The sequence below is a fragment of the Triticum aestivum genome, chromosome 3B (assembly GCF_018294505.1).
Source record: "Triticum aestivum cultivar Chinese Spring chromosome 3B, IWGSC CS RefSeq v2.1, whole genome shotgun sequence".
Classification (NCBI taxonomy): domain Eukaryota; kingdom Viridiplantae; phylum Streptophyta; class Magnoliopsida; order Poales; family Poaceae; genus Triticum; species Triticum aestivum.
In genome coordinates this window covers 82,526,954-82,543,528 of record NC_057801.1, presented here as the reverse complement: position 1 = coordinate 82,543,528, position 16,575 = coordinate 82,526,954, and positions in this window count along the sequence as shown.

Sequence of the window (16,575 nt, the reverse complement as noted above, 5' to 3'; positions counted from 1 at the left end):
GCAGGTATGCTGACGGCTAGGCCGTCGGCATAGATTTCCATCTATGCCGACGGTCGAGCCGTCGGCATACATGCGCCACGTGTCGTCCCCTGAATCGCCAGCGCTGTTGACGGTGCCGTCCGTTGCCGTCAGACGGAAAACAACGCCGACGGCTAAACTATGCCGATGGCTCTCCCACGGCCGTCGGCATATGCTCCTATGCCGACGGCTATACTACACCGACGGTCTGACACATCTACGCTGACGTGATCTACGCCGACGGGGATATGCCGACGGCAGTCGTAGGCATAGATCTATGCCGACGGCAATGGACCTATGCCGACGGCCCTGGGCCGTAGGCATAGCCCGCGAGTCCGGTAGTGTACCTCTACTTGCCAGCCTAATATATACTCGTCCAGCAGGAGATCTCACTAGGGAAATCAATTTTATGCCGAATGTCAATTACAGTCGGTAAACACTTTACTGAATGTTTCATGTGTTAGCGACAATCGGTGAACTTTTTATGTACACTCGGTAAATCTTAATATGTGCCCATCATCGTCACCATCCATGCAATAGACATGTCTAATACTCTAAGCCATTAATTATCCATCCAGCAATGTTTCCAAAAGAAGAAAAGCCATTCGTTGACCATAGATGCTCCTTGTGTATGCATCCTCTTTGATGTTTCATTTGAAGCAAATAAAATTCATCCTTTGTCGAAGAAAAAAAATCATTGACCATAGAAGCAAGGTGTGCTCCGTCTAGTTCGGACCATCTTGTTGCCCATTAGTTCTTTTTGTCTAAGACACCCAATAAAATACATTTCACCATCCGTCTTCCATCAACCACAATCTACCAAGTGTAATTATATGTACCAAGCATTTTTAACCCATCCTCCTCCCCCCCTCCCTCGGCGGGAAGGGAAGTATTTTATTCCCCTAGGCAAACCTAGGGCTCCCGAGTTCCTCTAGTGGTGCCCCGCTAGAGTTTCCATCTATTGAGTGTTTGCTACCAATTCTCACGTCAGATCTCCCCAAAAAGGATCTGGGGCAATTTTTCGAGCGCATGCAACCTCTGAAGTGGCTCTGCATGGTAGACGAAAAGATGAAGTCAGCGTCGGTAGATATGGTGGAAATATGCGATATGCGGATACTAATCTAGAGGATAGCTTTGGGGAATGAATCTGCATACCGATGATGAGGAAGATCTTGATTTGTCTGGAGAAACTGATGGACTGATTGAGGAGGTGTGATGGCTGGGTATATTTTGGGTTCATACTCAAAATCACTTAGTCGTGTGTTGCTCTCTTTAAGGTTATGCACGACGCATGGGCCTCGGCGTAGGGGTCACGATGCCATTCAAAAACAATGAGTGATAATTTGTTTCTTGTCCGATTCTTGTTTCTGGAGATTGGAATAGAGTTATGAGTGGAGGTCCTTGGCTATTCTGGGATGCTACAGTTGTCATAAAGAAATATGATTGTTTCACTAAATATAAGCTGGATAAGACTATGGTGTGGGTGAGAATTATGGGTATCCCAGATTGATTGATGAGGAAAACATAACTAGCTGAAAAGATTACAAGGAAGGTGGGGTTATCAGGGATCAACGCTGATGTGAATGAGGGGGTGTGCTTAAACCACTCAAAATACCTTAGAGCTTGAGTCTATGTTCAGCTAGATACTCCATTGGTTCGATTTATTCCTCTAACCTTGAAGGAGAAAACTAAAGAGTAAAATGCAAGCGCGGTCCTAATTCTTTCCCGAAAGTGTCGATTGCGTCCCAATTCATTCAAAATGCACATCTGGGTCCTAATTCTTTCTAAGTTGTTCACCCGAGGTCCTATTTTCGTCTGACTGCTGCTGACCAGCTTGCGTGGAGCTTTGACCACCTCCACGTCAACACCCGGGCCCAAGCGGGAGATTTCCCGCGGCTGGCAGTTGATTTTTTTTGCAATTTGGCCCCTGGAGCTTCTGGTTTTCTCATTCCCCGTCCCTAGGTCTATTGCTTGCTCTCTCCTCTCCCTCTCTATGACCGTCACCGTCGCCGCCGCTAGCTCTTCAGCCATGAAGGGCCGCGGGAAGAAGGTTGTCCAAGCGTCTCTTCCACCTCCGTTAAAGCATCCCCTCTGACGACCTCGACCTCAACTTCATCAGGCGCATGCTCATGGAGGAGGATATCAATGACAAGTTCTTCTACCAGTACCCCGACCACCCCGTCATCCTCTCCCCGCAGCACCGGTTTGCCCATATGATCTCTGGCTCCAACACCACACCATCGGCCGACGACTCCGCCAACACTGCCATCGCCAGCTCCACCTTCTCCTCCGACTCTGCCACTGGCAGATCGACCTCCTTCTGCTCCGACTCTGCCACAAACACCGGCAAATCAACATCCTCCTCCCACTCCGCCACCAACACTGGCAACTCCACCTCCTATTCCTCCTCACCCGGCGGCCTTGCCCCTCCAATCCCACCTGGCCTTATGAGCGAATCAATCTCTCCGAGCCCCTCCACTCTCCGCCATACATTGGCATGGGCTTCCCCATCGACGATGCCAACAACCTCCTCTTTTCTGGCATCGGCACGCCCACCGCGGGTTATTTCGGGCATACTCTGGCGCTCTCCAAGGGCGACGGTTGGACAACCTTCTTCCCGCGGTGCTTCATGACTGAAGAGCTAGCGGTGGCAGACATGGCGGCAACGGCAATGGTCGCAGAGAGGGGGAGGAGAGAGCAAGCAATAGACCTAGGGACGGGGGATTGAGAAAACCAGAAGCTCCAAGGGCCGGATTGCAAAAAGGCCAACTACCAGCCGCGGGAAATCTCCCGCTTGGGCCCGAGTATCGATGTGGCGGCGGTCAAAGCGTCACGCGAGCTGGTCAGCGGCGGTTAGACGAAAATAGGACCTTGGGTAAACAACTTACAAAGAATTAGGACCCAGTTGTGCATTTTGAAAGAATTGGGACCCAATCGACACTTTTGGGAAAGAATCAGGACCGCGCTTGCATTTTACTTGAAAAGAAATACCCGATGGAGTATAACAAGTTGACGGGCTTTTGTTAGTTCTGTGGACTCATAGGGTGTGACGCCCCCGATTCAATCGTACACTAATCATGCACGCAAATGTGTACGATCAAGATGAGGGACTCACGGGAAGATATCACAACACAACTCTAAAACATAAATAAGTCATACAAGCATCATAATACAAGCCAGGGGCCTCGAGGGCTCGAATACAAGTGCTCGATCATAGGCGAGTCAGTGAAAGCAACAATATCTAAGTACGGACATAAGTTAAACAAGTTTGCCTTAAGAAGGCTAGCACAAACTGGGATACAGATCGAAAGAAGCGTAGGCCTCCTGCCTGGGATCCTCCTAACTACTCTTGGTCGTCGTCAGCGGCCTGCACGTAGTAGTAGGCACCTCCAGTGTAGTAGTCGTCGTCGACGGTGGTGTCTAGCTCCTGGACTTCAGCACGTGGTCGCGACAACCAGAAAGAAAGGAAAGGGGGAAAAGGGGGGGAGAAAGCAACCGTGAGTATTCATCCAAAGTACTCGCAAGCAAGGAACTACACTACATATGCATGGGTATATGTGTAAGGAGGCCATATCGGTGGACTGAACTGCAGAATGCCAGAATAAGAGGGGGATAGCTAGTCCTATCGAAGACTACGCTTCTGGCAGCCTCCGTCTCGCAGCACGTAGAAGAGAGTAGATTGAAGTCCTCCAAGTAGCATCTCCAAGTAGCATCTACAAGTAGCCTCTCCAGTAGCATCGCATAGCATAATCCTACCCGGCGATCCTCCCCTCGTCGCCCTGTGGAAAAGCGATCACCGGGTTGTCTGTGGAACTTGGAAGGGTGTGTTTTATTAAGTATCCGGTTCTAGTTGTCATAAGGTCAAGGTACAACTCCAAGTCGTCCTGTTACCGAAGATCACGGCTATTCGAATAGATTAACTTCCCTGCAGGGGTGCACCACATAACCCAACACACTCGATCCCATTTGGCCGGACACACTTTCCTAGGTCATGCCTGGCCTCGGAAGATCAACACGTCGCAGCCCCACCTAGGCACAACAGAGAGGCCAGCACGCCAGTCTAAACCTAAGCGCACAGGGGTCTGGGCCCATCGCCCATAGCACACCTGCATGTTGCGAGGGCGGCTGGAAGCAGACCTAGCCTAGCAGGCGTTCCAGTCCAATCCGGCGCGCGCCGCTCCGTCGCTGACGTCTGAAGTGCTTCGGCTGATACCACGACGTCGGGATACCCATAACTACTCCCACGTAGATGGTTAGTGCGTATAGACCAAATGGCCAGACTCAGATGAAATACCAAGATCTCGTTAAGCGTGTTAAGTATCCGTGAACGCCGACCAGGGCCAGGCCCACCTATCTCCTAGGTGGTCTCAACCTGCCCTGCCGCCCCGCCACAAATTAACAGTCGGGGGCCGTCAGGAACCCAGGCCCACCTCTACCGGGATGGAGCCACCAGTCCTTTCAGCCCCCTCATCAGAATCACTTGCGGGTACTCATCGAGCTGACCCGACTTTAGTCACCATCTGTATAGTATGTATGTATGTATAGTATATACCCATGATCACCTCCCGAGTGATCACGGCCCAATAGTATAGCAAGGCAGACTGACAAGAATGTAGGGCCAATGATTATAAACTAGCATCCTATACTAAGCATTTAGGACTGCGGGTAGGGTATCAATGACTGTAGCAACAATGACAGGCTATGCATCAGAATAGGATTAACAGAAAGCAATAACATGCTACACTACTCTAATGCAAGCAGTATAGAGGAGAATAGGCGATATCTGGTGATCAAGGGGGGGGGGGCTTGCCTGGTTGCTCTGGCAAGAGAGAGGGGTCGTCAACTCCGTAGTCGAACTGGGCAGCAGCAGCGTCGGTCTCGTAGTCTACCAAGAGAAGAGGGGGAAGAAACAATAAATGCAGTGCAAACATAAGCAAGACGACGCAAGACATGACAAAGAGCGGTGATAGGTGTGTCCTAACGCAGTATGAGGTGATGCCGGCGAAGGGGGAAAACATCCGGGAAAGTATTCCCGATGTTCCGTGTTTTCGGGCAGAGGAGCCGGAGGGGGACGGTTGCGAGTTTGATATGTTAGGGGTGTGTGGCGGACGAACGGGCTGCGTTTCCGGATTCGTCTCGTCGTTCTGAGCAACTTTCATGTTGAAAATATTTTAATCCGAGTTACGGATTAGAAGATATGATTTTCTAAAGATTTTACTAATTTCTGTAATTTAATTAATTATTTAAATCCAACATTATCCAGAATAGTAAATGATGACGTCAGCCTGAAATCATGCTGACGTCAGCAGTCAACTGTGCATTTGACTGGGTCAACTAAGTGTGGGGCCCACATGTCATTGGTTGTTTAACTAGCAGGCAAATTAAACAGGGTTAATTAGTTTAATTAGTGGTTAGGTTAATCTAATCTGGTTTAATTAGTTTAATTAATTCTTTAATTATCATTTTAATTATTATTTATTAATTCATTTTCATTTTTTTTCAAGGGGGGGTGGGCCCCGTTTGTCTGTGGCACAAAGGCCTAGCGGGCGGGGCGCTAGCGGGTGGAGTCGGCACGGGCGTCGGGCGCTAGCGCCCAGCCTGATTGGGCGCTGCGGACCCTGGTCGCTGGCCACGGCAGGGGCTCCGGAGCAGGGGGAGGTCGATATCCGGAGGCGGGGCAGAGGGGCGAGAGCAAGAGGCGCAGCCTGGCGCCGGTGCGGGGTTGCACGAGAGGGCCGTCAGCGGCCAGTGGGTGGCCGGGGTGCTGGGAGGCGGGGATGGCGGCGACCCTGGCCGGTGCGGCCAGGTGCCGGCGACGCGGATAGGCGGCTAAGGCGGCCGGTTGCGAGGCGAGGCCACGGTGAGAAGGGCGGAGGCTCCTCGGCGTGAGACAGGGTGAGCGGGGGCAGTGGGTGAGCGTGCGACAGCGGGTGACCGGAGCAAGGGAAGATGGGGTCGGATGGGGAGGTCCTCACCGGCCCTGTAGTTGTGCAAAGTATGCTCGGGGGAGGGGCCGGAGATGCGTTTCCGGCGACGGTGTGGCGGATGGCGGCGTCGGGGGCCTTCTCGGTCCAGGAATGGGGAGGAGGGCGAGGATGACGGCGAGCGACGGGCGGGGCGGCGCCGGTGATGAGGAGGCACGGCGCTTGGCGATCCGGCGACGGGCGCGGGGAAGACGACGGCCAGCAGCACCAGGCGGTGAGGCGTGGTCGCCAGGATGCAGCGGGAGGCGCTCGGCGAGCGACGAGGTAGTGGTGGAGTGAGGGCATCGCGCCCCGATCTAGATCTAGCGGGGGGGGGAGCGAGAGGGGGAGTGGGGGTGCTGAGGCACTAGGGTTCGATCGCCCCAGGGGCTATAGGCGCCGGCTGGGCCGGCCTTGTTGGCCCAGAGGCTAGCTGGGCTGTGGCCCAGTGGGGGGGGGGGGTTCTTTCCTTATTTTTTTATTATTATTTTCCTGTTTGCAACATGTTTAGCACCCAAATGATTTTTATAAAATATGGGAGCTGGCTCATAAGTTGTAGTGCATTAGATCCTTGCATCAAAAATTAGTTTGGGTGAAATACTAATTCACATTAAATTTAGATTAATTAAAAGGTTACCAAATGTTGTTGTTTGCCACTGTTTGAGGTTGTTAGGGTCACTCAACTGATCCATTTAATGTTAGTTGCAATTTTATAATTGCCTCTGAATTATTTCTTACTTAATGAACATTTTAGTTTTCAAATTTGAAATTTTTTATTGTTTGCTTGATTTTGAACTTCAATTTGAATCGGTTTTTTGAATCATCGCAAGATGAACAACAGTAATCGTGGTGACGTGGCATCCTTAGCAGAGGGTTACTATAGTGTAACTATCCGGGCGTCACAATTCTCCTCCACTACAAGAAATCTCGTCCCGAGAATTAAGAGTGGAACTAAGGGGGAAAGGTCTGATTACGAAATTCTAACGAATCTTCTCGAAGAAGTTAATCCCTTTCGTTGATGTCTTCAATTCTTTATTCCAATGCATCATGATAAACTTGTCATCAGGTCTTCGGGAACTCCATCATACTTACGAAGGGTTAAGGGGCAGCTCAGCTACGTCAGAATGCTTTTGAGGGAAACAATCTGAGGTTAACCCATGAAAGAGTATAAGATTATCTTTCGAGTTGAACATATGAAATACATCGAGAGTAAGGTACGAAGGTACAATAAGAGGTTCCAAGGGATAGATAGTTGCTCGAAGTGTGAACCAGAGTGAGAAAGGGGTTCAGAGTAGCGAGAGTAAGTATTGCGTATGATACCAAAATAGAGCACTAGGAAGGTGACCCATGAATTAAATACAAAGCCAAGCGTGAGGAATAACCATTAGAAACAGGGTTGTACAGGGGAGTCAGGTTTTGATCCAGTGGACCTGTGGGTTAGGGGCCCAACATGTGGGTTGAAAGTAGGAAGGGTGGTGACATCTTGCACAACCACGACAGGGAGGCACGTCAATGAATAGCTTGTCAGCTATGTCGGCCACAATATCGGTACCAAGGACGCGGAACGAAGAGAGCAATTTTCCTGCTTGTTGAACGAGGCAAACCAATTGGCAAAGTTCTCATCCATCGGTGGTTACCGAAATGTCATCAACAATAGTAACACAGTCTTACTGACACGGTTGTACATCAAATTGCTTACATAAGCAAAAGAATATTACTGCTTAGATCATATGGATCACGAGGAAGATTAAACAAATCAATGGAAAGGAAAATGTGATCATCGGATTAAGTAGAACAATGGAAAGGAAAAATGTGTTTAAACACATATTTCAGGGGTATATCCTTCCCAAGGACAAGCAGAGCATGATATCCACGATAGGATATAACGTAGAAAATCCTCTAGGTGAGGGGAGAGAATTTCATGACGTTACCCATACAACGGTGTTTGGATAATTGAGCAGGAAACATTTAGCATTGGGCTTCAAATGTTCTTGTTGAAAATCAGAGTGCAACCGACATGCTTCGAGATAGCATTGACATGGTCATCAGGTGAAGATCAGACTTTGGAAACACAAAGGATCCATCAGGATAAACTTATTAAACAAGGCATCCAATTTCCTCATGGAAAAATGGTTAACCTTGATAAAAAGGAAACTATAATACTAGGTCCTCCGGTCAGGTGTGCTAGGATGACATCACCTTATCGGTTCATATAAGGACCAATGTTATGACTCTTGGAAAATATCTGAACCATCATATCTGACCGAGTTTCAGATCTGGTTGGGGTCATGATACCTCAGACTCAGGATGCCTAAGAGGAAAAAGGTGCAATACAAATTGGCGAGATGACATTGTAAGATTCTCGGGAAATTTTCTACGGAAGCGAGTTCCAAAACAAAAGCTCATCATTAAACCAATGAAGGGATAAGGAGGTAGCTGATGAACTCAGCGACAATTCATGTAGACATCCAAAAGATGGGTTTCCACAATTAAGTGAACAAGGAGATAACATTAGTCAGATCAAATGGTATAATGATGTATGCTCGAGGGAAACATACACAATTAAACATTGGTTGAAAGGTGCACCCAAAATATGGGTTGGGTTGCACAACCAACGTCGAAATGGTGATTCAATAATCAATAGTCTAAGAATGAACGACCGACCATTAACTTCAAAGCAATAGGGTTGCTAGAAGTTTTGGAATTACACATCACAGTCCATTTGTCGGTGGTTAGAAATAACATGGTGACCAGGAAAAGAATGGTGATGGTGATAAGTATCACTTGTATCAAGAATTCTCCAGAGGTGGTGAAATTCTCACAACATTGAGGACATAAGAGATGTTAATGTTCCAAGGTAAAGAAGAACAATTACTGGATAGCAAGGATCTCAAGGTATAACACCAAACACGAACAAGCTTGTGTTGGTGGGAAGGCAATAAAGTGGTCGATGATAACACAGATCATCAAGGGCAAGAATGGTATTTCTCATCATGTACACAATTGATATCCTGGAAGAGCTCATAAGGTTGATGATGATCACGACACATTTGTCGAGAGATTTCACGAAGATGTAATCAACCAGCGACGACATCAAGTCAAAGGAATGAGGTAGCGAAAGGTTATTGGAACCATGGGTAGGACACAAACTTGAAATCAAGATTGTTGTTCAAGTCGAACTGATATGACGAGGAAGATCGACGTAAGCTTAGCTCATCGTCGAAAATTTTGGGCTCCGGGAAGAAGGACCAGGTAGCACAGTTAGAAGTTTGCACGCTAATGATATAGCCGATAAGGCTAGGAATGACTTGAAGGATTATTAAACTCATAAGCAACGAGAATTACTTAGATTTATTGAATCGGAGTGCGGAATCGATTCACTTATCGGTGTTCTCGGTTGACGACAACCCAGAACCCAAGAAAATTGGAATCGGTGAGAGATAACAGTTGATGAAGAACCCATAAGAAGTTATGTAGTTCCCTGACATTCTCGCGGTACCAGAGGGTATACTCAAGGGTAGAGCGGGATAGAGGTTGGACAAGTGAAATCATTTGCAGAAGGCAAGCACTTAAACTTGTCCAAGAAATGGGATCAAAGAAGAACAATATGGTCGAAACCACGGTCGCAAAAGACCAAGCATAGATAAGAGAAGAAGTTATAACAAGGGGATTACTATTACTACGAGAAGCTTCCATGATAAGTTCCACCTCGGGTCCATGGGCATGAACACAAAGTTCAAGGTCGACTCCCACTTCTCCAAAGCATAACCTTACATTCACTTCTCGTTTCGATAATGGCATTAGTGTTGAAAGTTTTACCTGGTGAAATACCAGATGAGTATGACCCGTGAAAACTTCCGAGTTCACACATAGTAAGGAAGGCATAGGTTCAACCCATCAGGGCATCTTACGAACATATACCACAAACTTCGGGGTAAATAATACAAGCTCGAAAGTAGAGCATTGTTCAAAAGCAGATGATACAATTTACCATAGGCATTATATACCCATGGAAAGGCTCTCAAGGTTATTCAATATGAAGGACATTGTTGGATAAAATCCAACAAAGGAACTGATGGTCCACAAGGGATCTGATGTGAGCATCGGTACTCAACCAGAGGAAGAAGAATGCACGGGCATCATATTATAGAACATCGGAATAATTCGATTCTTAGATAATAAAGGAATTTCGATTTCCAAAACAAAGGATCAGAAGCAGTCGCTCTGATCAAGGATGGATAAGTTGGATATACCAGAGGCACAATTGACGACAAATAGTTTGGTCGAGAACCAGCTCATGTTCAAAAATGATGTCTGAGCCGGAAGGATAATTTAGAAGGTTTGATAGATGATTGTGTGCATTCGCACACATGCTGAATCAATAGGATCAAAATGACAGTGCGTAAGGATACTAACGAATATTGCCAGACATATGGAAAGCATCCATAATGCAAGCAGACAAGTATTGCAGAGCAATAAGCTATTAAGGATTTTTGGAGGATCAAATAGTATTTCGAAGACCATTGTGAAACACATGAAAAACTGGGGGATGAGCGGATACTCGATAAGTGCGAGAATTATCCATAGGGGTATTCAGGTGACAAAGAACAGCAAGGCGATAAGCTCAAAGGATTTTCGAAACAACGACGAGTGTTTCGAGGTATCTGGTAATAACAAGACCAACTGGGGATGAATGTAAGAATAACAACTGCAAGTAGTTATCCATAAGGGTTGACGGTGGAAGGGGAATTGCAAATGCGATGAACATAAGTTCTTGGGTTAACAGCGGAGAGTATCTTCAGGGTCTTCACGTGCCGCAGACGATCATCATTAATAAGGGGCTCTCCGGGTGAAAGTGATAACGAGATCCTAATGTTAGATTTAGCAAAAATCATTTAACCCGAATAGAAGAGAGATCAGAGTCCCAGAGTATAGGTCGAGGAATAAACGATCCTAATACCACCCAATGGAGAAGTGGGACCGTAAGGCACACAGCCAAGTTAGTAAAAGTTTTGCAATGACTAGACTCAACTTCGGCCAAGGAGTTGGAAAGGGGGATTCCTACAGGCAGTCGGCTCTGATACCAACTTGTGACGCACCCGATTCAATCGTACACTAATCATGCACGCAAATGTGTACGATCAAGATCAGGGACTCACGGGAAGATATCACAACACAACTCTAAAACATAAATAAGTCATACAAGCATCATAATACAAGCCAGGGGCCTCGAGGGCTCGAATACAAGTGCTCGATCATAGACGAGTCAGCGGAAGCAACAATATCTGAGTACAGACATAAGTTAAACAAGTTTGCCTTAAGAAGGCTAGCACAAACTGGGATACAGATCGAAAGAGGCGTGGCCTCCTGCCTGGGATCCTCCTAACTACTCTTGGTCATCGTCAGCGGCCTGCACGTAGTAGTAGGCACCTCCAGTGTAGTAGTCGTCGTCGACAGTGGCGTCTGGCTCCTGGACTCCAGCATCTGGTTGCGACAACCAGAAAGAAAGGAAAGGGGGAAAAGGGGGGAGAAAGCAACCGTGAGTACTCATCCAAAGTACTCGCAAGCAAGGAACTACACTACATATGCATGGGTATATGTGTAAGGAGGCCATATTGGTGGACTGAACTGCAGAATGCCAGAATAAGAGGGGGATAGCTAGTCCTATCAAAGACTACGCTTCTGGCAGCCTCCGTCTCGCAGCACGTAGAAGAGAGTAGATTGAAGTCCTCCAAGTAGCATCTCCAAGTAGCATCTCCAAGTAGCCTCTCCAGTAGCATCGCATAGCATAATCCTACCCGGCGATCCTCCCCTCGTCGCCCTGTGGAAAAGCGATCACCGGGTTGTCTGTGGAACTTGGAAGGGTGTGTTTTATTAAGTATCCGGTTCTAGTTGTCATAAGGTCAAGGTACAACTCCAAGTCGTCCTGTTACCGAAGATCACGGCTATTCGAATAGATTAACTTCCCTGCAGGGGTGCACCACATAACCCAACACGCTCGATCCCATTTGGCTGGACACACTTTCCTAGGTCATGCCCGGCCTCGGAAGATCAACACGTCGCAGCCCCACCTAGGCACAACAGAGAGGCCAGCACGCGGGTCTAAACCTAAGCACACAGGGGTCTGGGCCCATCGCCCATAGCACACCTGCACGTAGTGAGGGCGGCCGGAAGCAGACCTAGCCTAGCAGGCGTTCCAGTCCAATCCGGCGCGCGCCGCTCCGTCGCTGACGTCTGAAGTGCTTCGGCTGATACCACGACATCGGGATACCCATAACTACTCCCACGTAGATGGTTAGTGCGTATAGACCAAATGGCCAGACTCAGATGAAATACCAAGATCTCGTTAAGCGTGTTAAGTATCCGTGAACGCCGACCAGGGCCAGGCCCACCTATCTCCTAGGTGGTCTCAACCTACCCTACCGCTCCGCCACAAAGTAACAGTCGGGGGCCGTCGGGAACCCAGGCCCACCTCTACCGGGATGGAGCCACCTGTCCTTTCAGCCCCCTCATCAGAATCACTTGCGGGTACTCATCGAGCTGACCCGACTTTAGTCACCATCTGTATAGTATGTATGTATGTATAGTATATACCCGTGATCACCTCCTGAGTGATCACGGCCCAATAGTATAGCAAGGCAGACTGACAAGAATGTAGGGCCAATGATGATAAACTAGCATCCTATACTAAGCATTTAGGACTTGCGGGTAGGTATCAATGACTGTAGCAACAATGACAGGCTATGCATCAGAATAGGATTAACGGAAAGCAATAACATGCTACACTACTCTAATGCAAGCAGTATAGAGGACAATAGGCGATATCTGGTGATCAAGGGGGGGGGGCTTGCCTGGTTGCTCTGGCAAGAGAGAGGGGTCGTCAACTCCGTAGTCGAACTGGGCAGCAGCAGCGTCGGTCTCGTAGTCTACCAAGAGAAGAGGGGGAAGAAACAATAAATGCAGTGCAAACATAAGCAAGACGATGCAAGACATGACAAAGAGCGGTGATAGGTGTGTCCTAACGCAGTATGAGGTGATGCCGGCGAAGGGGGAAAACATCCGGGAAAGTATTCCCGATGTTTTGTGTTTTCGGGCAGAGGAGCCGGATGGGGAAGGTTGCGAGTTTGATATTTTAGGGGTGTGTGGCGGACGAACGGGCTGCGTTTTCGGATTCGTCTCGTCGTTCTGAGCAACTTTCATGTTGAAAATATTTTAATCCGAGTTACGGATTAGAAGATATGATTTTCTAAAGATTTTACTAATTTCTGTAATTTAATTAATTATTTAAATCCAACATTATCCAGAATAGTAAATGATGACGTCAGCCTGAAATCATGCTGACGTCAGCAGTCAACTGTGCAGTTGACTGGGTCAACTAAGTGTGGGGCCCACATGTCATTGGTTGTTTAACTAGCAGGCTAATTAAACAGGGTCAATTAGTTTAATTAATGGTTAGGTTAATCTAATCTGGTTTAATTAGTTTAATTAATTCTTTAATTAATTAACTAATTATCATTTTAATTATTATTTATTAATTCATTTTCATTTTTTTCAAGGGGGGGTGGGCCCCGTTTGTCTGGCACAGAGGCCTAGCGGGCGGGGCGCTAGCGGGTGGAGTCGGCGGGGCGTCGGGCGCTAGCGCCCAGCCTGATTGGGCGCTGCGGACCCTGGTCGCTGGCCACGGCAGGGGCGCCGGAGCAGGGGAGGCCGATATCCGGGGGCGGGGCAGAGGGGCGAGAGCAAGAGGCGCAGCCTGGCGCCGGTGCGGGGTTGCACGAGAGGGCCGTCAGCGGCCAGTGGGTGGCCGGGTGCTGGGAGGCGGGGATGGCGGCGACCCTGGCCGGTGCGGCCAGGTGCCGGCGACGCGGATAGGCGGCTAAGGCGGCCGGTTGCGAGGCGAGGCCACGGTGAGAAGGGCGGAGGCTCCTCGGCGTGAGACAGGGTGAGCGGGGGCAGTGGGTGCGCGTGCGACAGCGGGTGACCGGAGCAAGGGAAGACGGGGTCGGATGGGGAGGTCCTCACCGGCCCTGTAGTTGTGCAAAGTATGCTCGGGGGAGGGGCCGGAGATGCGTTTCCGGCGACGGTGTGGCGGATGGCGGCGTCGGGGGCCTTCTCGGTCCAGGAACGGGGAGGAGGGCGAGGATGACGGCGAGCGACGGGCGGGGCGGCGCCGGTGATGAGGAGGCACGGCGCTTGGCGATCCGGCGACGGGCGCGGGGAAGACGACGGCCAGCAGCGCCAGGCGGTGAGGCGTGGTCGCCAGGATGCAGCGGGAGGCGCTCGGCGCGACGAGGTGGTGGTGGAGTCGGGGCATCGCGCCCCGATCCAGATCTAGCGGGGGGAGCGAGAGGGGGAGTGGGGGTGCTGAGTCACTAGGGTTCGATCGCCCCAGGGGCTATAGGCGCCGGCTGGGCCGGCCTGGTTGGCCCAGAGGCTAGCTGGGCTGTGGCCCAGTGGGGGGGGGGGTTCTTTCCTTATTATTTTTTATTATTATTTTCCTGTTTGCAACATGTTTAGCACCCAAATGATTTTTATAAAATATGGGAGCTGGCTCATAAGTTGTAGTGCATTAGATCCTTGCATCAAAAATTAGTTTGGGTGAAATACTAATTCACATTAAATTTAGATTAATTAAAAGGTTATCAAATGTTGTTGTTTGCCACTGTTTGAGGTTGTTAGGGTCACTCAACTGATCCATTTAATGTTAGTTGCAATTTTATAATTGCCTCTGAATTATTTCTTACTTAATGAACATTTTAGTTTTCAAATTTGAAATTTTTATTGTTTGCTTGATTTTGAACTTCAATTTGAATCGGTTTTTTGAATCATCGCAAGATGAACAACAGTAATCGTGGTGACGTGGCATCCTTAGCGGAGGGTTACTGTAGTGTAACTATCCGGGCGTCACAATTCTCCTCCACTACAAGAAACCTCGTCCCGAGATTTAAGAGTGGAACTAAGGGGGAAAGGTCTGATTACGAAATTCTAACGAATCTTCTCGAAGAAGTTAATCCCTTTCGTTGATGTCTTCAATTCTTTATTCCAATGCATCATGATAAACTTGTCATCATTTCTTCGGGAACTCCATCGTACTTACGAAAGGTTAAGGGGCAGCTCAGCTACGTCAGAATGCTTTTGAGGGAAACAATCTGAGGTTAACCCATGAAAGAGTATAAGATTATCTTTCGAGTTGAACATATGAAATACATCGAGAGTAAGGTACGAAGGTACAATAAGAGGTTCCAAGGGATAGATAGTTGCTCGAAGTCTGAACCAGAGTGAGAAAGGGGTTCAGAGTAGCGAGAGTAAGTATTGCGTATGATACCAAAATAGAGCACTAGGAAGGTGACCCATGAATTAAATACAAAGCCAAGCGTGAGGAATAACCATTAGAAACAGGGTTGCACAGGGGAGTCAGGTTTTGATCCAGTGGACCTGTGGGTTATGGGCCCAACATGTGGGTTGAAAGTAGGAAGGGTGGTGACATCTTGCAAAACCGCGACAGGGAGGCACGTCAATGAATAGCTTGTCAGCTATGTCGGCCACAATATCGGTACCAAGGACGCGGAACGAAGAGAGCAATTTTCCTGCTTGTTGAACGAGGCAAACCAATTGGCAAAGTTCTCGTCCATCGGTGGTTACCGAAATGTCATCAACAATAGTAACACAGTCTTACTGACACGGTTGTACACCAAATTGCTTACATAAGCAAAAGAATATTACTGCTTAGATCATATGGATCACGAGGAAGATTAAACAAATCAATGGAAAGGAAAATGTGATCATCGGATTAAATAGAACAATGGAAAGGAAAAATGTGTTTAAACACATATTTCAGGGTATATCCTTCCCAAGGACAAGCAGAGCATGATATCCACGATAGGATATAACGTAGAAAATCCTCTAGGTGAGGGGAGAGAATTTCATGACGTTACCCATACAACGGTGTTTGGATAATTGAGCAGGAAACATTTAGCATTGGGCTTCAAATGTTCTTGTTGAAAATCAGAGTACAACCGACATGCTTCGAGATAGCATTGACATGGTCATCAGGTGAAGATCAGACTTTGGAAACACAAAGGATCCATCAGGATAAACTTATTAAACAAGGCATCCAATTTCCTCATGGAAAAATGGTTAACCTTGTTAAAAAGGAAACTATAATACTAGGTCCTCCGGTCAGGTGTGCTAGGATGACATCACCTTATCGGTTCATATAAGGACCAATGTTATGACTCTTGGAAAATATCTGAACCATCATATCTGATCGAGTTTCAGATCTGGTTGGGGTCATGATACCTCAGACTCAGGATGCCTAAGAGGAAAAAGGTGCAATACAAATTGGCGAGATGACATTGTAAGATTCTCGGGAAATTTGCTACGGAAGCGAGTTCCGAAACAAAAGCTCATCATTAAACCAATGAAGGGATAAGGAGGTAGCTGATGAACTCAGCGACAATTCATGTAGACATCCAAAAGATGGGTTTCCACAATTAAGTGAACAAGGAGATAACATTAGTCAGATCAAATGGTATAATGATGTATGCTCGAGGGAAACATACACAATTAAACATTGGTTGAAAGGTGCACCCGA